Source organism: Chanodichthys erythropterus, chromosome 19 (assembly GCF_024489055.1).
Source record: "Chanodichthys erythropterus isolate Z2021 chromosome 19, ASM2448905v1, whole genome shotgun sequence".
NCBI classification, from domain to species: Eukaryota; Metazoa; Chordata; class Actinopteri; order Cypriniformes; family Xenocyprididae; genus Chanodichthys; species Chanodichthys erythropterus.
The window spans coordinates 6,791,448-6,817,255 of NC_090239.1; the positions used below are offsets into that span (position 1 = coordinate 6,791,448).

At 38.1% G+C, this 25,808-nt stretch overlaps 1 pseudogene; it reads right to left on the bottom strand.

The window, feature by feature from the left end:
- Positions 1 to 7,767: 7,767 nt before the first annotated feature.
- Positions 7,768 to 24,371, bottom strand: LOC137008315 (uncharacterized; annotated as a pseudogene).
- Between the last annotated feature and the right edge of the window lie 1,437 nt (positions 24,372 to 25,808).

Sequence of the window (25,808 nt, forward strand, 5' to 3'; positions counted from 1 at the left end):
TTGTGTGTGAAACCGAACAGTATTTATATGATTTTTTACCTCTAATACACCACTATGTCCAACTTCGTTCAGCACTCGGTTAGTGAGGTCTGATCGCGCTCTGACAACGGCAGTGATGTCTCGCGCATATACTTCAATGAGTGCTAGACATCACTGCCGTTGTCAGAGCGCGTTTAGACCTTACTAACCGAGTGCTGAACGCAGTTGGACATAGTGGTGTATTAGAGGTATTTACTGTTAGGTTTCTCGCACATACCGATCATTTTGTGTCTTAGGACATCGTCACGAGCCATAGGGTTTAATTTGGACTTATCTATGCAAGTTTTATTTACTCTTATAGCAGAAGTTCCCATTCACTAGCATTATTTGACTGACAGACTGCAGCGTTTGGAGTCAAAAATCATAATTTGTATTCTACTGAAGAAACAAAGTCACCTACATCTTGGATGCGCTGGGGGTAAGCAGATAAACATCAAATTTTCATTTTTGGGTGAACTTATCATTAGTTCACTTTCAAATGAAAATTAGCCTAAGCTTTACTCACCCTCAAGCCATGCTAGGTGTATATGACTTTCTTCTTTCTGATGAACACAATCAGAGATATTTTAGTGAATATCCTGACGCATCCAAGCTTTATAATGGCAGTGAACAGGGGTCACGAGTATGAGCTGAAGAAAGTACTTCCAACCACATCCATTCATCATAAACATGTGCTCCACACTGCTCCGGGGGGTTAATAAAGGCCTTCCGAAGTGAAGTTATGTGTATATTTAAGAATTTATCCGTATTCAACATATGAAGAAAGTGTAAAACTCTTGCAGTTCAAAACGCTTAATCTACACCCCACACCTTCCCTATTCCCCTTAAGGAAAAAGTGTAACTGACGCCACGCCAGTTTACACTTTCTTCGCAACTTTAATACGGAAGGCGGTCTGGCGGAAGCTAGATATCATTGGCCGCTTTGGACCATTGCTGCGATACGTCAACGAGTCCACTATATTGCTCCGGGCAAGACTGCTCAATAAACAAATGAAAGTACACAGGGAGCTGCAGCTTTTCTGGACAAAAAGCACAATAAAGTTTACATTTCTCAACCTGTTTCAAAGGTTTATGATCTGCATGGAGTATGAAAAAGGTATCGAATTGCTCAAAATCTTGCTAGTTAGAACTTTAAAAATTATTCCTTGTCATAAGGAATTGTGAAACCTCACGCTTCTAAAGCATAGAATTTGTGATGTTTTGGAGTTAGAGGGTTAGTTTACCCAAAAAATGAAAATTCTGTCATTTATTACTTACCCTCATACCATTCCACACCCGTAAAACCGTAGTTAATCTTCGGAATTAACGAAGTGATGGCGGATTTCAAAACAATGCTTCAGGAAGATTCGGAGTACAAATAAATCAGTGTATCAAATCTGCTGTTCGGAGCGCCAAAGTCACGTGATTTCAGCCGTTGGCAGATTGACACACAATCTGAATCATGATTCGATACACTGATTCATTTGTGCTCCGATGCTTCATGAAGCAGTGTTTTGAAATCGGCCATCACTATATAAGTCATTATTTAGTTTTTTTTGGCGCACCAAAAATATTCTTGTCGCTTTATAATATTAATATTAAACCACTGTACTCACATGAACCAATTTAAATATGTTTTTAGTACCTTTGTGGATCTTGAGAGAGGAAGTGTCATTGCTCCCTATGGAGGCCTCACGGAGACATCGGATTTCAACTGAGATATTAATTTGTGTTCTGAAGATGAACGAAGGTCTCACGGGTGTGGAACGGCATGAGGGTAAGTGATAAATGACAGAATTCTCATTTTTGGGTGAACTAACCCTTTAATTCAACCTTACCTGTTGCCACTGGAGGGCACTCCAGGCTGCTTGTTGTTTGGGCGGAGGCTAAAAAGTAATTAACAAAGTTATTTTCCCCCATTCTTGTGGTGTTGCATCTGTTTCTGAAAAGAGAACAGATATAATATAGCATATTGATCCAGACATAACAGATTTAGTTTATTTCTCTTGGTTAATAATTGTGGAGACGTCCCTAATGTAATATAATTTAATGTACATGAAATGCACATTGTTTTGAATTGTGGAAATGGCCTTTTCTGTCTTGAACACCATCATTGTAGCTGTCTCTCTTGTCCCTTTAGCATTTTCACTTGAATCACGTCACAGGAAGTACCAGAACAATTTTAAATTAATGTAAAGATATTTTGCAGCTCAAAATCTTATTTATCTGAAGCATTTATCTTAAGGCCCTTTTCATTTGTATAATTTATTTCTAATACGTGTTGCCTCCTAATCGTATGCTTGCAGCTTGTGTCTGGCAACCTGAAGAATGTATTTTATTGGGGCCTTAAACATTGAATTATCTATAAGCTTTTTACTGTTAGTACACCATAGTTATACAAATGTACTAAAAGCTTTTATTTATTTTTTTATATCTAAGAGAAGGATTGGGCTTAAAAGATTCCTTGTCCTGTGGATCCCTCTAGTGGACAACATTAATAGCACAGCTTGGACCCCTGATTATAAGACAATCCTTAATAGATCCAGAAAACATTTATAGTACTACAGTTCAATATAAATTGTATGAAATATAAGTGTAACACGAGGTCAGATTTAATAGTTCAATATACAGTATAATGCAGTTTTATTCTATAGCATATTAATTATTATTATTCAGTTCAATACACATTTATTTGTATAGCGCTTTTCACAATACGTATTGGAACACAAGTGTTTACCACCGGCATTCACTGTATCGTGTTAGTGAATTTATTATGTCGGACTCACCGCAGGAAACTCATAATCTGCAGTTGTTACTCCTGTCTCCGTACAAAAACATCGCATGCGGCGCCTGTGGAGTGTGGAAAGTTACTGGAGCGCGCAGCCGCGCTCGTCTCTCACAAGGAACGTCACGGCAGTGATTGACAAGCCGGAGGGCCAATCGTTTACGCTGTAATTGTGTAAACGATTGGCTGATGTTTTTAAGGCCCTACCTCGTGCACAGATGATGTATATTAATATTATTCCTTTCAGTGCACCTAATAAATAGTCTTTTATCAGTTAGTAAAGACAGTTTCAAGTAATATTGCAAAAATGTATAAAACAAAACATCCTCTTTACCACCTTTAAGCAAATTTAGTCATGTTCAATTGATCTGATATGAGATGCATTATGTGAATGTTTGGCTAAAGAGATGCGTCTTTAATCTAGATTTAAACTGGGTGAGCGAGTCTGAGCCCCGAACATTATCAGGAAGGCTATTCCAGAGTTTCGGAGCCAAATGTGAAAATGCTCTCCCTCCTTTAGTGGACTTAGCTATCCTACTGTAGGTACAACCAGAAGTCCAAAGTTTTGTGATCTTAAAGAGCTTGAAGGATTGTAGGGTGATATTATTATTAGCCTATATTATTATTATCATTAATAGCCTAAAAATTCAATTGAGTATGGTTATTATAATTTATAATATAATATCTAATATAATATCTATGAATAAAATAGTATATATATATATATATATATATAGAGAGAGAGAGAGAGAGAGAGAGAGAGAGTAAAAATTGTAAAATAATATAGCCATTAAAATAAAAAATAGCAAATAAAATAGTGAGTAGTGAAGAACAATGACATAATAGTATAAGTCGTATAATAATATAATATCATATAAAATAATCAGGGTTAGGAGGGTTATTTTCAAATGTATTCCATTACAGTTACAAATCACTTCATTAAATGTATTCAGTAACATAATCCAAGCACCACAATATGAAAGTATTGTAATCTGATTTATTTTGGATTCCCTCAAGAGTCAAGTAAAAAGCAATATCATTAACAACCTATCATCAAAGTACTTTTATTTAATATGAATTGAAAATTAAAACTAATAACAACTAGGCTATTAAAACTAAGCAGTCATGTATATATTTATATAAAAGGCTATACAGACATCTAGTAGTAGATAGATGTACCAGAATGATCAACATGGATCATCTTCAGTTATGCTTGAAGTGTTTGTACCAATAGCTCTTGTCCTTCACAATATGTAGGACCTTTTTACACGACACAGTTTTAAACTAAAAACTGAAAAATTTTTATGCGTTTTGGCCATTCATTTACACGATAACGCAGTTTTGGTGGCCTGAAAATGGGTTTCAAAGTACGTTATTAGCCTGCAAGTTTTTGATAACGAAGTACCATTGCTGTCTATGCAGGCCTCGCTGAGCCATCGGATTTCATCAAAAATATCTTAATTTGTGTTCTGAAGATGAACGAAGGTCTTAGGGCGTACAACGACATGAGGGTGAGTAATAAATTGCATTATTTTTATTTTTGGGTGAACTAACCCTTTAACTGTAAAAATAAGGTGGATAGGCATGCGTGAGTGTCTGTAAAAGAATGCGTATGCGCAGGCGCGTAGTCTTTCTTTACAAAGTGACATCGCCAACTACTTGTCTGGCATTGATCGTTGTTATATAAACGTACCCTAGTTCTTTAATGAGAAACTGATACACATACACTTTCACACTAAATATTAGTCTATGAGATAAATCATTGCGGGAACAAAGCAATTTATATACTGCACAAATGTTTTTAGAAGTAAAAATGTTAAAGACACAAGAACATTAGGTCTAGCCAGCAGCAACTATGTGACAGGCCTACATAAACAGCACCTCAGGCATATACTGATTGCACTTATCCAAGAAACCACAAGGTGGAACACTTTCCTACTCCTGCTGAAAAGTCAAGTTTGCTTGTTGTGCTTATTTTATCTGTTGCAGTTTGAACAATCATTTTATTTTTATTCTATTTTTTAGTACCTGAAAAGTTTTAGTTCTAAACCTAAACTGAGAATAAAAAAAATAAATAACTAGAGAAGAATTAATAAGAGATATATCCTCCTGAAAAGAAGAAATTAAAACGGGACTATCAAATTTAGGGGATTTTCAAGAAGCATGAAGTTTATGCATGCTACAAATTTAAAAAAAAAAATGTTATTAGTAGAGATGGATAGAAAAGTAATAACCAAGTTTATACAAAATAAATTAATACCACAAAATAAGTTTCAGTGATTACAGTGTTTTACAGACGCTAGGTCACATTTCTCAATACTTCACTTTTGCAAAACTCTTCACACAGTGAGCACAACAGAAGTCCATGTGGGCTAAACTGAGGATCAATTATCATTGTTTTGGCACAAAATGCATTCAATGACTTCATCCCCCAAATTTCATGAATTCGTTTCTCACTCAGACACAACAACTGCCAAAACTCTTTGTACGTACAGGCCAATTTGCACATGCTTACATACTGTTTTCAAAACTGTTAAACTTATGTTCACAACAATAACATAATACAAAACTGAATAAGACAGAAATATGCTGCATTTCTACAGTAATGTTGTAATGAAATATATGCTGAATCTAAAAAATCAAATACTATCAAAGCAATTAGATGAAACTGAACACCTACACAAATTCATTTTTCAGTTTCATCATCATCCATTCAAAGAGGAAAACTTCTGAATAATTTTGTACTGTTAGGTAAACGAGGTTCATGTAACAAACGGCAGTGAATTATAAACAATAGAGAGTGTTATTCTTGTGTTGTTAAGAAATTTTACAAAAGAAAACATTGTATAATGATACCTGATGTTAGTGTTTTTAGGTCAGTGTTTTATGACTGACAAAGTGTGTTTGCTGGGTGAAAACCTTTGCTAGTGTTCTGGAAGAATAAGTTGATTTGAGACATGAATGAAGTGTTTTGGTAGATTTAGTGCATTTTGAATGTGAAATGAACTGCTTTGCCAAGATGAAAGTTGGTTAGGAGAACTGTTTGATGAGTTTTGAAAAAGTGACCTAAGTATTGAGAAATGTGTCCTAACTATTGTAAAAAACTGTAAAATGTTGAGTCATATTGAATGAATAGAAGCGACTATATCTGAGATACAATATTGTGACAGACATCATTATTTACAATTTTAGCATAACTTGAAATTCAATTGAGTCATATCTGCAAATTCATTGTGAAAATATTGTCTGGAAAGTTTCTCAACACCTAAACCAGTTTTTCATTTTCCTTTCATGTGACATGACATAATTCCCATGATATGAGCAGTCTGATTTCTGTGTGCATCTGATATTTAGAAAAATACTTTATTGGTTACTGATGGACTGCAAAATTTCTATGCAAATACTGTGCAACCCAAAATAAAACTAAATTCATTCCTGGTCAATATAATTTTATTTTAGATTTATTTTAAGTGTATTTTAGTTTAATTGTGTTGTATTTGCAGTTGTCTTGCCCTTTGATACTACATTTTTTGTTTGTTTGTTTTGTTTACCAGATCCACAGGCAAAATGTCTGAATGATAACCTGAAGGTTGCAAGTTCACTAAGTCCACTAATGAACAAGCCATGAGCATGAGCCATCACCACTGAGCCCTGGAGGAAGACACTTAACCCCAACTTTCACGAATGAACCCAAGCCTCGTAACAGAAATGTGTTCAACAGCAGATGGTGGACTGAGCACATTCTGTTGCTGCTTTAATGACAGCAAAATGACAGCAAGAAATGCCCTTCAGGCATTGGAAAAAACTTGCTTCTTGCACCACTTATGTCTGTTATGAATCATGAAGTCCTGTAAATCCAGATCATCAACTGAAATTTCTGTTTATGATAAACTATGTTGATTATTTTCTTGTGTTCTATAAAATTAAACACATTTGAAGTTATGTTCAAGGTTTTATGTGTAGAGTATAGTTATGTGGTGTTGTGCTTATGCATTGTGAGACATTTGTAAAAAAAAAAAAAAAAAATGACATATAAGTGCAAGGACAAATACAGTATATGAGAAATTATGGCATGCATGGGTTATTGGCGTGTGAGTGCAATGTTGACAGGAGTTCTTGCAATTGTGATGAAAGACAATCTTAAAGCTTGCACTGATCTAATTGACATGGACTGCGGTTCTCAAAAACATCATAAGTAGATCATAGAGATTGATGATTTCTATGATCTACTTAAACTTATAGTGTTTTTGCGCATGACTGGTCAAGCATATTAGTTATCCACAGTAAATGACACATGCATTTTTTAATGTTTGATACATTAGATATAGCCTAAATCAATAGGTAAACTTATTATTGGCTCATGAAGGAAAATACAACATGAATGAACTGACACATAAATCAACAAAACCAAACAGAAATCAGTTTGCTTATTTCACATTTATATATTATTTATAATACTCCATCCCATATGAGTAAAGTATTTCCACCATGAAATAAAAAAGGTAATTGCAACTTTTTGTTTCTCACGAGTGTGAGTTTATATCTAACAATTCTGACTTTTTTCCCAGAATTGCAAGATATAAACTCACAATTGTGAGTTATACAGTCATAATTGTGTGATATAAAGTCAGAACTGCGAGAAAAAAGAATTTTGAGTTTATATCTCGCAATTGCATGTTATAAAGTTAGAATAACAAGATATAACACAATTCTGAGAAGAAAAAAAAAATCAGAATTGTGAGGAAAAAAAGTCTCAATTACCTTTTTAATTGTTTTTATTTCGTGGCAGAAACAAGCTTCCATAGTACAGAGACTAGTTACATTTATCAAAATAAAATCAGTTCAACAATGTCTGCAAATTAGTATTTTTAACATAAGGAGATTTAATAACACAAGTCAGCATGATCACCAAAATGAGATTATAAAACATTAATCAGAAAGAGATTACAGGAAGAATGCCAAGTTCACATATTCTAAAAGGATATCAGGACACTCATAGATATGAGTAACATCATCAGAGAAGCACACAAACATGAAGCCCTGGAACCCTGAACTTGGTTTGGGAGCTGTTCACTTATGAAGAGTCAGTGTAAAGTAGCGTGTGATTTGTGATCAATTGCAAACATCAACTATGTCAGATATGCATCAGCAATAGACCACTTTATTTAATACCATAAATCATCTTTGCTACTGTCAGACCACATCAATGGACCCATGGATATGGAAGTACGCTCATGGATGTCCACAGATCTGCTCTCTCTCCTGCGATTTTCAGAGTCACAGTGCTAAAAGTAACAAAGACAGGACATTCAGGCTGTATGTCAATTTATGTCATCAAATAATTATCATTTTAGTCACAGGCATCCACAGCAGAAGACAACCACAAATATCCATTATGTGTATGTGAACTCCATTTATGAAACATTATTTTGTTACAGGATTTGTAAACTCACCACTGAGCAGTGATTGTCTGACAGAAGGCAAAGGTGAATAGAGCAGTGCAGGTAAACCTTTGTGGAGTTTGCAGTGAAGATAAACATGCTGAAGGAGAAACGGCTGGATGTGGAAACACCATTCTGCAGAAGCTCCACTTTGTCATTTGGACTGGGACACCTGGGCATATTGAGAATGATAATCATCAACAAATTTGGAAAAGGGGGGAATATTGGGGGCGGTGGTGCCTTGTTACTAAGGATGCACCAATGTATCTGCCAATAATAGGTATCGGTTGATAAAAGCGATTGTTTTCACTATTTAAAAACAGCCGAGGATCGGGGCTGATTATACCCAGTCAAAAAATGTGTCAGACTCCAACTCAGACTGTAGAAAATGGAACCTTGTGTTGAATTTACGGCTGTCGAAGTTAACACGAAAATAACGCATTAACAGTTAAAAAAAAATTTGACGTTGAAGCAGGCTCTGTTTGACAGGTTCATGGTTTTTCCTACACCTATTTGTACTTGCTACATTTCTCTGAATCTAAAGCAAATTCAAAATGATCAATGCTTTTTTTGTTAATTTATATGAACCAAATATAAGTTGTTCCTTCAAATATAAGTTGTAAATGAAAATTAATTCACAAAGAGTTATTTCATTCATCAGGTTTGTACCTGATCTATCTATCTATCCCTTTTTGTCAAATGAATTTATGTCCAATAAATAAAAGATTTTAAAAAATATACCTAAAATGCACCATTTGCATACCTGAAGTTTAAGAGAAAAATAAAATAAAATAGCCACAGCTTACATGTCAATAATGAGGTCCCAGCGGACAGAGGAATGGGGATCATTCACAGGTGTAGCCCAACATGTGTCAATCACCAAAGCAAACTGACGGCTGTCGACTCCATCAACACGAACTTCCACAAAAATATTTTTGCTCAGCTCTACGTTCACACTCCCAGTGTAGGGGTCTGAGAATTCAGCATCCTGATAGGGAATCATCCTGACCTGATAGGTCCCTTGACCAGCAGGAAGGATGCTGTGCACAATGCTGTTGAAATAACAAACAAATAATTTTAAAGCAATTTAGAGACTCATGTTCAGAATTTAATTATCATTAATAAGTGAGTCCCACCTCTCCAGAGGGTTGATGTCCATTGTGAGTGATTGGGTCTGTGGGTACACACAGCGGAAATGGATCCTCAGATATTTTTCCCTGCTGATTATATTCCCAGATCCAGAATCCCCCAGAATAAAATTCTCATAGATGAAGTGGGTGCCATTGGCCTGTTGGGACATATTGTTTGAATATTTTAATTGCTAATAATTATATGATTCAAAGTAAGATTTGTTGTTCTTTTGACCATGTGTACGTAATGATTCCTACCACAAGACTTGTACCACAGATGTGGTCATTGTTGTCAAAACAGAACTCCACTCTGCCATTCCGGACTGTTCCTCTGCAGTTGGGATCATTGAGGTGTAAGATTTCAGAAGGAAAACCAGCCTCAAAGAGCTGACAGCGAGACAGAGACATGAAGCCAGAGCTGCTATCACAGGTTTCAATGAAATCTGAGAAAGAAAAAAGTCAAGAGAATGTCAGCAGTGATCAAAAACAAATCTATAATCAATGATGAACATGCATTTGAAATGAGTCCAACCAAAGGATCCATGCTGAGAACTGTTATGGCTGTCCTTGCAGAAACAGCCGTAAACACCATGTTCCTCTTCACAGCGTTCATCCTCAGTGCAGTTGAGCTCAGAACAGTGATCTCCTTTACCTAAGAGGAGAATTTACTTTTTTGCTATTTTATATCACTTAACATTCAATTTATTTCAAGCAATGAAGACATTTTTGATGGTTTGAGATTGAGTTTTCGATATTAACTAGTTGCTTATTAGCATGCGTATTTATAGGATATTGGCTCTTTAAGCACATATTAATGCCTTCTGCAAGACCATATTCTACATCCCTTAAAGGTCCCATTCTTCGTGATCCCATGTTTCAAACTTTAGTTAGTGTGTAATCGTTACAGTAGACGGACAGCAGACACAGGTATTACTTTTCACAGTCTTTATTTTGACCACAGGAGAGCAGGGAGAATGAAACAGGTGAGATAACTTTGCAATGGAATGACTTTGAACGGATAATACTGGGAATAGTTACTGTCCTTATCTTTGTAGGGAGTGAACACTGGAGAACTGGAGATCGCTGGAGCACTTGGAAGCAGATGGGAAACACACTCACGAGGCAGACGAGGAACACCCTGGGAATCGACACAATGGAGACAGGTAGGTATTCGAAGAGGAGTCCTTGAGGTAAGAATAGACTTGTGAGGGTATGCAAACGAGACCGGACGTGGAGTGCTGTGAGTGTTTTGTAGTGTTGCTGATGAGGGGAGTGATGAGGTGCAGGTGGCGGTGATCAGTATTCTGCAGATGGTGCGCGCTGTGATTGGGTGACATTGGAACCTGATGTGTCTGTGACAGTACCCCCCCCTCCACGGCCCGCTCCAGAGGGCCGAGAACCCCGACGCCGTGGTGGTCGTCCTCTTCCCCGCGGTGCCGGTTTCTCAGGGTGACTGTCATGGAAGGTTTGGAGTAAACTGGGGTCTAAGATGTCGTCCCTTGGGACCCAGGAGCACTCTTCGGGACCATATCCTTCCCAATCCACCAGGTATTCAAGCTGACCACCACGACGCCGGGAGTTCAAGATCTCTCGCACCTCGTACGCAGCTCCGTCCTCCACGATGAGTGGAAGGGGGGGTTCGGCGGGAGCCACGTCAGGTCCTGTGGGAAGAACAGAGGGATGGTGAGCTTTGAGGAGTGACACATGGAAAGTGGGATGTATACGGTACCCTTGTGGAAGCTGGAGTTGATAAGTGACCGGGTTGACCTGCTTGACGATGGGGAATGGGCCAATGAACCTGGGACTCAGCTTTCTGCAGGGCAGACGCAGTCTGATGTCACGGGTGGATAGCCAGACCATCTGACCAGGCTGGAATACTGGGGTGTTAGAGCGTCGGAGGTCGGCTACCATTCTGCGTCTGCGCAGGGCTCGTTGCAACTGGTGGTGTGCTGAGTCCCAGACCCTCTCGCTCTCTCGGAACCAGTAATCCACTGCAGGAACGTTGGAGGGTTACCCATCCCAGGGGAACAGTGGGGTTTGGTAACCGAGTACGCATTGAAACGGTGTAAGCCCAGTAGTTGACTGTCGGAGAGAGTTGAGCGTACTCGGCCCAACCCAGGAACTGGTTCCAAGAGTCCTGGTGGTCATGACAGAAGGTACGGAGGAAGCGGCCAATCTCCTGAACCTTCCTTTCCATCTGCCCGTTCGACTGGGGATGATATCCAGATGTGAGGCTGACGGCCACACCTAGGAGTGAGTAGAAGGACTTCCATACACGGGATATGAATTGAGGCCCACGGTCGGAGACGATATCTTCTGGAATTCCGAAGTATCTGAAGACTTGGTTGAAGAGTATTTCGGCGGTTTCCATTGCAGTAGGTAATCCAGGAAGTGGAATCAAACGACATGACTTTGAGAACCGGTCCACAACAACTAGGATGGTGGTGTATCCGTCTGAGACAGGGAGATCAGATATGAAGTCCACTCCTAGGTGTGACCAGGGGCGATCTGGAACGGGCAGCGGAAGGAGTTTCCCAGCTGGCAGATGACGAGGAGACTTGGAGATGGCACACTCCCTACAGCCCTGCACGTACCTTCTGACATCGGCTGCCATCCCTGGCCACCAGAAGCGTTCTCTCAGCAACGCGAGGGTCTCATTGGCCCCCGGGTGACCAGTGCCAAGAGACGTGTGGGCTGAGTGAATGGTGGGAGTGCGTCGTGTCCGTGGGAGATAGAGCAAGCCTGGTGGACAGCCCGGCGGAGGGTTAGTGGAGGCATTGGAGGAGGGAATGGTTTCTTCTGACCATGTTATGGGACTCACGATGAGGGAGCTAGGAATGATGGGTTCTGGTTCCTCAGTTCTTTCTTCAGGGGCATGCAGCCGGGAGAGAACGTCCGCCTTCACATTCTTTGTACCAGGACGGAAGGTAATGGTATAGTTAAAGCGGGAGAAAAACATGGCCTAGCGGGCTTGTCTAGGGTTCAATCTTTTCGCAGAGCGAAGGTACTCCAAGTTCTTGTGATCTGTTAACACTAAGAAAGCATGCTTGGCTCCCTCCAGCCAATGCCTCCACTCTTCCAAAGCAAGCTTGATCGCTAGAAGTTCCCTGTCTCCGATGGAATAGTTTACTTCCGCCGGACTGAGCTTGCGGGAGAAGAAGGCGCATGGATGGAGTCTACTTGGGGTCCCCTGCTGCTGCGATAATACCGCTCCCACTCCGGTGGTAGATGCGTCCACTTCAACAATGAATTGCTTCTCTGGATCAGGGTGTACGAGTAAGGGAGCGGTAGTAAAGGCTTCTTTGAGCTGGTTGAAGGCGTTGGTGGCTGCCTGGGTCCAGGACAGAGACTTGGGCTGGTTGCAGAGTAAGCTGGTGAGTGGATGGGCGATAGAGCTGTAACCTTTGATTCGTGAGCTGGTTCTGGGGTGCTGACGGGTTCGGATCGGCAGAGCGGCACGGTGGAGAAGAACTGGTCCTGGTGCTCTTGGAGGCACGCCTGCATGCGAGTGGCGCAGCGGATGGAGAGCTGGATGAACTTTTCTAGGCCGATGTTGTCCTCGCATGCAGCGAGTTGCAGCCGCACCCGAGGTTCCAATCCTTGCCGGTAGTTCGTTATCAGGGCTTGTTCGTTCCATCCGCTGAGGGCTGCAAGCGTTCTGAACTGCAAAGCATACTCATAAACTGACAGGGAGCCTTGTCTCAAATTATAGAGTTTCTCACCAGCTGAAGAGTCTGTGATGGGTTTTCCGAACACCTCCCGGAAGTGGGAGACAAACGACGAGTAGGATAGGGTTACAGCGCCCTGCTGGGACCAGATGGAATCGGCCCATTTTAATGCTTTGCCGCTGAGCTGAGAGATAATGAACGCTATTTTGGCGGTGTCACTCGGGTACAGGTGCGGCTGCATCTCCAGGACCAGTGTGCATTGCAGCAGGAATCCGCTGCAATCCTCCGCCGATCCTGAGTAGGGCGCCGGCTTGGCCATGGGACTGGCGTACGGCGGCAGTGAAGGAGGTATGTTGACGTGCTCAGTGGGGCTAGCTGGTGCTGGTGCAGGTGATGGAGGAACTGGAGATGGTGGCGACGGATGAATGGTGAGTGTGCGCCGAAGCGCGTCCACCAAATCCTGAAAGGGGTCGGGTTGGCTCATCCTAGGTCAACGGTGTTGGTCCGGTCTTCTGTTACAGTAGACGGACAGCAGACACAGGTATTACTTTTCACAGTCTTTATTTTGACCACAGGAGAGCAGGGAGAATGAAACAGGTGAGATAACTTTGCAATGGAATGACTTTGAACGGATAATACTGGGAATAGTTACTGTCCTTATCTTTGTAAGGAGTGAACACTGGAGAACTGGAGATCGCTGGAGCACTTGGAAGCAGATGGGAAACACACTCACGAGGCAGACGAGGAACACACTGGGAATCGACACAATGGAGACAGGTAGGTATTCGAAGAGGAGTCCTTGAGGTAAGCATAGACTTGTGAGGGTATGCAAACGAGACCGGACGTGGAATGCTGTGAGTGTGAGTGTTTTGTAGTGCTGCTGATGAGGGGAGTGATGAGGTGCAGGTGGCGGTGATCAGTATTCTGGAGATGGTGCGCGCTGTGATTGGGTGACGTTGGAACCTGACGTGTCTGTGACAGTAATGTTGTTGTTAGAGTATAAATAAAATCTGTAAAATTTTAAAGCTCAAAGTTCAATGCCAAGCGAGATATTTTATTTAACAGAAGTCGCCTACATCGAACGGCCAGTTTGGACTACATCCCTCTACTTCCTTCTTTAATGACGTCACTAAAACAGTTTTTTGACTAACTTCCGCCCACAGGAATACACAAGAGTTGTGTTTGTAGAGTGGGTTTGTCGCCATGTCGTCGAAATGCTGTTATTTTCAACCCGCAGTCCAATCACCGGGTCTGATTCCGGCTCAAATTGATAGGGTAAAATTAAAGACATGTTTACAATAACACTGAGCGCGTGCATCTCCACCATAGACTGTGATCTCCACGTTATGGTAAGAGGCGTGACTTTTCCAGGCACGGTGCGCTCAGAGCTGTCGAATCACAACACAGGAACGAACCGCTGGCACAATCAGAACTCGTTACGTGTTTCTGAAGGACGGACTTCATAGAGCAAGGAAGTCATCAGCCCGTTTTTATGACAGTGGAAACAGCGGTATACAGATAAGTAAATTATGTGAAAAATACTGAGTTTTTTTACACGCGAAACATGAACACATGTTATATTGCACACTATAAACACAATCAAAGCTTCAAAAAAACACGAAAAACGGGACCTTTAAAGGGATAGTTCACCCAAAAATGAAAATTTTGTCATCATTTACTCCTCCTCAAGTTCATCCAAACCTGTATAAATTTCTTTGTTCTGCTGTACGCAAGGGAAAATATTTGGAATAATGTTTGTAATTAAGCAGATCTCGCCCCCCACTGACTGCCAGTTTTTTTTTTTTTTTTTTTTCTACTATGGTAGTCAATGGGGGACGAGATCTTCAATTTTAGGTGAACTATCCCTTTAATCCAACCCAATACCTAAACTTAACAAGTACCTTACTACACTTTAAAAAATGCTGGGTTAAAAACAACCAAAATTGGATTAAATATGGACAAACCCAGCGATTGGGTTGTTTTGACCCAGCAGTTGGGTTAAATGTTTGACCAACCTGCTGGGTAGTTTTGATTTTAACTATTGATTTAATATATGTCTAGCTAAAAATGAAGCCAAAATATGTTTTATAATAATCAAAAGGTGAGCATTTAGTCATATGCAATTTAATAAATGTTTATTATCTAATTGTTATTGATTAAACATATTAATAAATCTTAATTTCTTAAACATATTAATACATGTTAATTTAAAAACTATTTTGGGTTCACGAGCAATATGGTCATTTTTAACCCAAACAATGGGTTAAAACAACTCGCTGAGTTTGTCCATATTTAGCTTGGATTATTTTTTAACCCAACATTTTTTAGAGTGTAACTATTAATAAGCAGTAATAAGGAGGTTATTAAGACAAAAGTCATAGTTATTAGATAATGATTGGACCCTAATCTAAAGTGTGACCAAATTTACACAATAATGTCAATAATTGACAAAAAAAGAAAAGAAAAAAAAAACATAAAAAGAACACTATAAACTTTGAGTCTACCCGTGCTATATAGTGGCATGACAAACTCAAATCTCTGATCAAAATACTTTACCACTGATTTCTGTGACTGGGATTGCCTCTGCTGTTGTGTACATTGTTGTCGGGTTTGTGACTTCTGAAATGGGAAATGTTTATAAATTAATGTCAATCATTTTCAGAATTATAATTAAATTATATATACATTAAAAAAGAAAACAATGTGTTTACCTGCACAGTAAGCTGCACAGTATTTTGGCCTGATAAACTCATACACATAATAATTTCCTGGACAAGCTTTGACTTGAATGGGATGAAATGTGTAACCACAGCAGTTTCTCAAAGTGGAACCACAGACGTGCCGGGTGACCACTCCATCTTCTAGCTGTGGGTGAGGGCCGTTAAGCCACATTGCATGATATGTGCCACACCTGCCATAACTAACACATGACTCTGGCATCTGGGCACTCTGACCATTAACAAACAGCCTGTACCAGCCATTCCAGTTGACATCATCAGCATCACATCTGGAATAGAGGTGTTCACCAGTTGAGGTTTTATTTGCTGTCCACAGCTCATCCAGACCGTTATAACTGTAGCAGGGGTCAACACTCGATGGACTGGCAAGAACAACTGTTAAGGAAAATTAAAGAGAGAACTTAGTTATTTGATTTCTACTCACATCAAGTTGCTAGTTGTCACAAAGTATATACAGTATCAATAATAGGTATTGAGTTAAAAATCAGAGTACAAAGATGTGTATTTTCCTCTAGCAGTGATTTTTCCTTTTTCAAACAAATGTGTAGGCTACACTAGAAATTTTACATGCCTATGAAAAACAGTTGCATACAAGAAAACAGATCATACGCATAAATGGAACACAATAATATGCACGCAAATAACAAGCATTTAATGCGCGCTAAGAAGTTTCTTGTGCATAGGCATAATTTTACTTGCGCGCACAAATGTCATTTTAGTGGCACCATAACTTTAAATGTAATGTTATACATTTCATAAACTACAATAACTATTGGTCAAAAAAATTGACTTATATTTTATATTTCGCTGTTTCATGAAGAATATTTTTTTTATATATAATTTATAATTTTTAGAATAATCTATAATAGCCTTTTTAAATGGGCAAGTTTCTATTGAGACATCATGCCTTGCTATTGTACATTATGGAGAATGACTTTACCTGCACAATATGCTGGAGCTGGGATCATTCGATTAGGTCTTACAAGTTTGTAGACATAATAATTTCCAGGACAAGCTTTGACTTGGATTGGGTTGGATCTGAAGTAACGGCACACTTCAAGATTACCGCCATAGACGTCACGAGTAACAACTCCATCTTCTAGCTGAGGATGAGAGCCATCGAGCCACAGAGAACTAAAACCTCCACATGACATATGACTGAAACACCACTCAGGCATCTGAGCACTCGATCCATTAATGTAGAATCGATACCAGCCATCCCATTCAACATGAATGTCATCATATTCGTGCATATGTTCATAAATATTTAAGAAATCATCTGGGCTTCTTTTATGTTCATCAAGAATGGTGTAGTCAATGCATGGGTCAACATCTGTGTTGGTTGCAGCTGCTGAGATCAAACAAAAGGAACAATGACAAAAAAAATCAATGAGAGGTTTGACGTCTTGGAGCAGTCAAAGACACACACATCTCCCAAATATGATACTGTTTATACATGCATAGAAAGCTTGTAACTCTTTCCACATTCTAACAATCCTAAAAGTGTAACGATCCCCAATTACTTTATATCTACTCAGCTGGGACTTAATATGTCGAATTGAGAAACCGCGTTATTAGTGACACCGGTGGCCTTTAAGTGAACTGCAGCCACAAATTATTGCTCTTGCTTGCATTCGTGCACATGTAACGTACAAGAGACTGAACCTGATTCAATGACCCGATTTACTCACTGTGAAGATCTTTTTCGTTCTTGGCTTAGAAGTAAAAATTTGGAAATACCTTTGCAGCGAACATCCAGATGCCATCCACGCTGCTGAGAGCGACGGTTAGATGAATATGTTCCTCCCAATGACAAAATAAACACACAACAAAAATCACAGCGCGGAGAAAAAAGCGGTGGTTAAGAAAGCATCTGATCATGATGTGGATATGTTTACGCCAGCTCTGCAATTCGCTGGCATCATATCAACAGATGAGGTAATTAAAATTACACTGTTATGATAGTTTAAATATAAAGTCTATAAAGAGTATAGTTTAAATGAATCATTTTTCTTTCCATGATACATTGACAAGGGGCCTCATTTGAACAGTGTGTGCATATGCTAAAATCCACACCAATGTTATAACAGTCTTTAGACAAGTGCTCATACTACAAGCCATTTTGACTTTTATTCATTCTCAGGATATAAATTCTTGATATCAACAATTCAATTCTAGATATCAGGAATTATATTTCCTCTAGTAACAATGGCAATTTTTGATATCAGAAAAAAATACATTTCCACTATTAAATATGTAAATTCTTCATATCAAAAATTCAATTTTCACTAGTTAAAATGTTAATTTTTGATATCAAGAATTACATTTCAACGTTTCAAAAATAATTCTCGATATCTGTAATCGTATTTTCACTATAGTGAAATGTCACCATAGGCTGCCATTTAAATTCAATTGTTGATATCAATAATTGATTTTTGTTACTAGTTGAAATTCAAATATCACATATCAGTGGCCTCATTTATAAATATGCATACGCACGAATTTGATCTTAGAGTGTGCGTATGTTCGTTTTCCGAATCACGCGTACACACTTTTGAGAAATTATATTAGATCAAACGTTTCTATACGCAACATTTTATCATATAATGAGGCCCCGTATTCTTACTAGTAAAAATCATAATTTTTTAATATCATTAATTGCTTTGTTACTAGAGCAAATATCTATTCTTGAAATCAACAATTGAATTGCTACTAGTAACTATGTTAATTTTTGTTGTCAATAATTTGATGGTCACTAGTGACAGTTAGTTTCTGATATCATGAATGTGATGTTTGTAGTAAGAAAGCCAATTTAGATATCTGAAAATAAATATATTGATATCTGAAATACTTTTTCAGATACCAAAAATGAATATTTTTACTAGTAGCAATTCAATTGTTGATATCAAGAACTTGTGTTTCAACTAATGCCACTTGAATTCTTGATATAATTTTTTTTACTAGTAACAATGTAATTATTGATATCAAAAATTATGATTTTTACTACTACTAATTTGTTACATTTATATAGCGCTTTTCTGGGTACTCAAAGCGCGTGGTGATGAAGGCAATCAGTATATGGGGATGATTAGGAGGCCATGATGGACAGAGGCCAATGGGATGCCGGGGTTATACCCCTACTCTTTTCGAAGGACATCCTGTTTTTTTTTTTTAAACGACCGCAGAGAGTCAGGACCTTGGTTTAACGTCTCATCCGAAGGACGGTGCTTCTTGACAGTATAGTCTCCCCATCACTATACTGGGGCATTAGGACCCACACAGACCACAGGGTGAGCACCCCCTGCTGGCCTCACTAACACCTCTTCCAGCAGCAACCTAGTTTTCCCAGGAGGTCTCCCATCCAGGTACTGACCAGGCTCAGACCTGCTTAGCTTCAGTTGGCAACCAGTCTTGGGCTACAGGGTGATATGGCTGCTGTCTGTGTGTATGGTTACTAGTAAGTGTGCTAATACTGTATTTCTTTTTTTTTTTCTTTTTTTTTTTTTTTTTTAATTGGAATTTCAACTAGTAAGAAATAATTTCTTAATATCAACAACTGAATTTGAATGGCAGCCATAGTTACATTTCACTATAGTGAAAATACAATTACAGATATCAAGAATTCTCGTTTTTACTAGTGGAAAAGTAATTCTTGATATCAAAAATTAGCATTTTAACTAGTGAAAATTGAATTGTTGATATCAACAATTAACATTGTTTTCTAGTGGAAATGTAATTCATGATTTAAAAAATTGCCACTGTTACTAGTATCAAGATGTATCTGATATCAACAATTCAATTGTTGATATCAAGAATTCATATCCTGAGAATGAATAAAAGTCCAAACGTTTTTGCCATATTAGCTCTACGTCAGGTTCTAAGCAGACGTAGGAGTACTGAATGTTGGCGTACGCAAGTACGCGGAGATGGATTCTCAAGCAAAGGATTTGGACGCTGACTGGTGCTCTGTTAATGCAGAAGAGAGGTTCTTGGGAGCGCGCATAACCTTCACATTCTTTGAATTTCCCAGTGAAATCTGCCCCGAGTCCTTCACATAAAAATCAGGCTTTCATATACAATGTAGTTGTCTAGGGAGGTCTTGTTTTAAAGTTTTGTTACAAGCTGTTCACACATTGGCAATACAAAAAGTAATTAATACATGAAAAATTGACTGTTATTGTCAACCTACACAAAGTCATGTCGAATGCAGTTACTGGAGCTGGAGCTGTAATGGACACTGTCGGTGATATAGTGTTGACATCTGAAAGGGAGAAATTTGAAGACATGACTTAAAGAATAAAGAAATAATTCAAAGATTATTTAATGAGGTAAAACAGTGTACCTATACAGTAACCTGCACAATGGAATTGTTTTACAAGTTCATACACATAGTAATTTCCTGGACAGGTTTTGATCCTGATGGGGAAAAAAATGCGACCACAGCAGTCTGAATCTTCAACCCCACAGAGCTCCCTGATCACCACTCCATCTTCTATCTGTGGGTGAGGACCAGTGAGCCACAGACTGCGGATTGCGTTACAGCTGTATACACTAACACAGCTTTCTGGCATTCGAATGTCCATTCCATTGTAGAAAAGTCGGTACCAGCCGTTCCAAGGGAAAGATTCATGACAAAGGTAAAGTCCACTTTCATTAGTGGCTCTCCAGGGATTATCCAGAGATTGATAGTTGTGACAAGGATCATCACTGATGCTGTCGAAAGCAACTGTTAAGGAGGGGCGAAAAAATCTTAGTTCTTCATCAAAACTGAATCGAGCATGATGACAGCTATATTTGCGCTGTTTTATAACCTGATTCAGTAATAATAAAGATAAAGAAACGGTGACGCATGGAGCAGCACTATTTCAGTGCATTTAGCCCATGGTTAAATTGAATTTCATGTGCTTGGTGAATAAGACATTGAAATACAACATGCTAAAATAATGCGAATGTTAGAGACGTTGCCCCACAATTTTCAGAGTAAAAACGACAGTATTATAAGTGTGTCTTAAATGCACAAAGATGTAGTGTGACCACGTTTAGCATGTCAAGTCTAACAGGCTAATAATAATGTTAAAATAATACAATGAAAACTAACATTAGCTTTCGATTCAGAAAGAATAAGTATGTCATATATAAAAAAGTCGAATCCAGGCTCATTGGGAAAAACATGCCCATGGCGACATTTCTGCAAAATGATATTACCTTGGTTTTTGCACATTTCAAGACAGTCAAAGTGAAATATCCAATGCTAAAAGTGCATTCAGTGTTATTTTAATTTGATAAACGCAATTCTGGCAGCATTTTATGACATTGGTTGTTCTACTAATCCCGGCAGTTTGGAATTTAAAGGGATAGTTCACCCAAAAAATGAAAATTATCCCATGATTTAATCACACTCAAGCCATCCTAGGCATATACGATAGCTTCTTTCAGAAAAACACAATCAGAGATACATTAGATTTAAAAATATCCTTGCTCTTCCAAGATTTATAATGGTATTGAAGGGGGGTGGGATGAGAGCAGATTTTGAACCCCAAAAAAATGTATCCATACATCATAAAAATAATCATAAAAGTTAACGAAGGCCTTCTGAAGAAAAACAATTCGTTTTTTGTAAGAAAAATATCCATATTTAAATCTTAAATTCAAATAACTAGCTTCTGGCAGACAACTGTCCATATACTGCGCAAGTCGAAATGTGCCAAATAAGTAACCCGTTGATTTAAACAAATAAGGCTGGGCAACAAACCCAAGCTCATCTTCTCTTATATCGAAATCCTCCAACATTTCTCTTTAAAATTTCTCATTTTAGACTTCTAATACACAGTGTGAACAGTGAACAGTGTTTTTGTTTTGCTCTGTCCTCTGCACTTCCATATTTGTCATTATTTCATGCGTTGGGTTAGAGCTTACTCTTCCACCGCAAATTGATGTGTACGGCTGCTGGAAGCTAGTTATTATAGTCAATAAAGTTTTAAATATGGATATTTTTCTTACAAAAACAATTCGGAAGGCCTTTATTAACCCTGTGAAGAGCGTATGGGTTATTTTTATGATGGATTGATGCATTTTTTTCTTCAAAAATGGAGCTGCCCATGTGATGTAAAGATCAAAATGTAGCTATTAGTGTACAAATAATGCACTATGGTAAAAGTGTTTTGAAGTGCAAGGAACCACGCAAAAATAAATCTTTAAAACATAATCTGACCCTCGTAATTTGTTTGAAAAGGAATAAAAGTTTTTGCCATTCTACAGCCTCTACTGTTTATTTCAGCTGGAAAACGCAGTGAACTGCAATTTTTTTTTGCAAAAATGTAGTTAGAGAGGCACATTGTTCTAATGACTCACAAGTCTTTAACAGAGCAGAATGTAAATGTAATGCCGCACCTGCGCAGTATGAACCAGAGAGTGACTCATCAGGTCTGACAAGTTTATAGACATAATAATCTCCACAGGCTTTGATTTGGATGGGGGCGGAACTATGTTCATCACACTGACCCCCTGGATGAAATCCCAAAACTTCACGGGTCACCACCCCATCTTCAAGTTGTGGATGAGAACCATTGAGATACAGTCCTTCAGGACTACCACATCCTGAGAAACCCACACACCACTCGGACATCTGAGCACTTTTTCCATTCAAATACAGCCGATACCAGCCACTCCATTCAACAAGGCTGTCATCATAATCTCTATGTTGATCAGCACGAATGTCTCTCCATGGGTTATCCAGTACTGTGTATTCAAAGCATGGATCAGTGCTCAAAGTTGTGGCTTCTGTCAAAAGAGACAAAAGGTGCTAGTTAGAGAGACAAAAACATGGCAAATTGTATAATTAAGTTTGCTTGAAAAAGCCAACTTACTGTAATGCTATTTAAACGTATTATTATTCTTCTGAGACCAACTCTAACTCCTCCTCGAGCTTTAACTCTATAAACTCCTAACTCGGGTCAGACCTTCAGACTGTTGTTAACTTAGTTGCTATATCTTTTCTAACTGATCCGACTTACGGTTTTCCTAAAAAAAGCTGAAACTTGGAAAACGCCCATTGACTTTCATTGAACTTGGCTGATCTGAACATTCCAGCTGTCAAAATTAAAATTCAAACACACAGACTCAATTAAACTGCCATTCCTATTTCTGAGCCATTTAGACTCATTCAAACTCATTTAATCTATCTATCTATCTATCTATCTATCTATCTATCTATCTATCTATCTATCTATCTATCTATCTGTCTATCAAGCTATCTATCTATCAAGCTAAATCTATCTATCTATCTATCTATCAAGCTAAATCTATCTATCAAACTAAATCTATCTATCAAACTAAATTTATCTATCTATCTATCTATCTATCTATCTATCTATCTATCTATCTATCTATCTATCTATCTATCTATCTATCTATCTATCTATCTATCTAATCTTCTCATAGCAGCAACCACATAGCAACCAAGCCATCATGGCAACCACACAAATCACCCTGGCAGCATCCTAACAACCAACCGATTACCCTAGCAACCGCATAGCAACACCCTAGCAACCACCCAGAATACCTTAGCAACCGCATAGCAACACCTTAGCAACCACCCTGAGTACCATAGCAACCACCCAGAGTACCCTAGCAACCGCGTAGCAATGCCTTAGCAACCACCTAGAGTACCCTAGCAACCGCATAGCAACACCCTAGCAATTTCTAACTTTAACTCTAAAAAATTCCAAACTTGGGTCAGACCTTCAGACTGTTCTGACTTAGTGTGCTATATCTTTTCTAACTGATCAGACTTACGATTTTCCTAAAAATGACTATATCAAACTAAATCTTTCAAAACTACAAAACTAAACTACTTCAAACTTTCTGGACCGGCTTTACTTAAAGTTTGTCTCGATGAACTTTTTAATCTAGTTACAATTGCTTTTCTGAACTGGCAATTTTTTGCAGTTTGATTTGCTAATGAATAAATAACCGAGTAGCATACTAATGATTTGATTCCTATACAAAATTTCCAAAACTACTGAGAATCTTGACTTCATTTACCCCTTAGGAGCCTCAGTATACCCTCTGATGGGTTTTGTTGGTTTCAGTATTAAGGTCATTAAATGTATTGCAGATTAAAAATCTAAATCAAAAATCCTCTGAAAAATATGTGCTCAGATTGTAAAATAAAGATAAAAAGACTGCAAAAATGATTATACTTTTGGAGCATTTTGTAAATCCCTGACATCTTGACTACTACTGTTTGTTTGTTTGTTTGTTTGTTTGTTTGTTTGTTTGTTTGTTTGTTTGTTTGTTTGTTTGTTTGCTTATTTATTTTTGAAAGAATATATTTTAAGGGATTGAAAGGGGAGAACTGATGGATTATAATTCATGATAAGGCTGACCCCAATAGAAGAATGATTAGCCTACCTGATGTTTGTCCATTGATTCTTTCAGCTGTTAAATACAACAGATTCTTGTCAGTTCTCTTGACTTTCAGTCAAGCATCTTGTCAATTCACGTATTTACTTGTGTGACATTCTAAATTCTTGGCCACAGGTATTTTTATAGATGCAAAACTTACCATTATCCAGCAGCAGTACTGTCATGCACAATGAGATTAGAAACCTCATTGTTGCAGACTGTTCCTGAAGATGTTAAACTTCTCTGTGAAAAATAGTCATGGATCATGTAACCCTATCAATCATTATCTTAGTTTGTAATATCTTTGTCATACATTTAACATCCATTAAGGAACATTGCATACAGTGCATATAAACATTTATACTTTCAGTGGTGATATTGTGCCACTCATTATTTTACTGCACCAATACTACTACTATATAAAATTTGCCAATGAATATGTAAACTTTTTATTATTTGGCCAAATTGGTTAGTTTTGTGCCATTTAGAACACAATCTCTCAGACAGAATAGCATCCTTTAGCATTATCGTTACTGATTGTGTAAAGTAATAAACAGTTACTTCACTTTAGTTATTTTAAGTAACAGATTTCGACAAACAAATCAATGCAATACGGTATTCAAGGATGTATAGGGGGGGGGGGAAGAAACATAAAATGACTGAAAGAGTGTAAAAGTAAAGCCAGATGAGATTAACCTTACCTAAGCTGAAATGGCAGCAGAGATTGTCTCTTCAAAAGTTGACAGAATAATGAGATGCTGAACTGCATGTCTCAGATTCTCATAATTCTAAAACGGTAGGCGGACCACTACTGAAACTAGGAGTTATTTCTCAGCAGTGTTCTTTAAACCAGTTTTTAATTTCTTATACTGTTGAGTGAGGAGAATCTATGGCATGTCTGTCACGGTATGATGTTCGCTGCTGTTTTTAAGCAAGCACACTGTTGCTGCCTTACATTTATATTTATTCATTGAATTTACCCAGATTTACTATGGTAAGCCTACTAGAAATGACGGGATTGCTTTTGTGAAGGGTCATTTCATTACGTTGCAGCAGGTAACCATATTCATCCGCAGTCACACAGAGCCGAAGCACAACCAAAACAATGTTCTTCAGCAAAATGCATGCAGTTTTGTTTTTGTTAGGTGGACCGCTAGGTGGTCCAAAAGTTACATAGTGTACCTTTAACAATGTGTGTGCAAAATTTTTTATGCTTCATGATAAATTAGAAATTTGATGGTTTCTTATGTAACGTTTTTCAGTAAAAGTACAAATATACAAGAAATTTACAAGTTAAAAGTTATTTACAGAAGTGACATATGCAAGAAAACTACAACATGTTTCTGTTATTATGATAAATAATATAATGCAAATAAAATGCAGCAAAACAGCTTTATTTAAGATGCAAACATGAGGATCCCAAACACTTAATCAGACTGTATGGTAAATGCACACCCACAGCAAATGACAAATATGTTATTAAAAAAAACGAGCAAAATTCATGCACAATCAGTTTATCTCATATTATACACTTTATTCTCACAACATTAGTTAGACTAGATTTATACAATTATTTGTTTTATAAAATGATCATTCCGTCAGATTACCAGTCTATCGGTGTA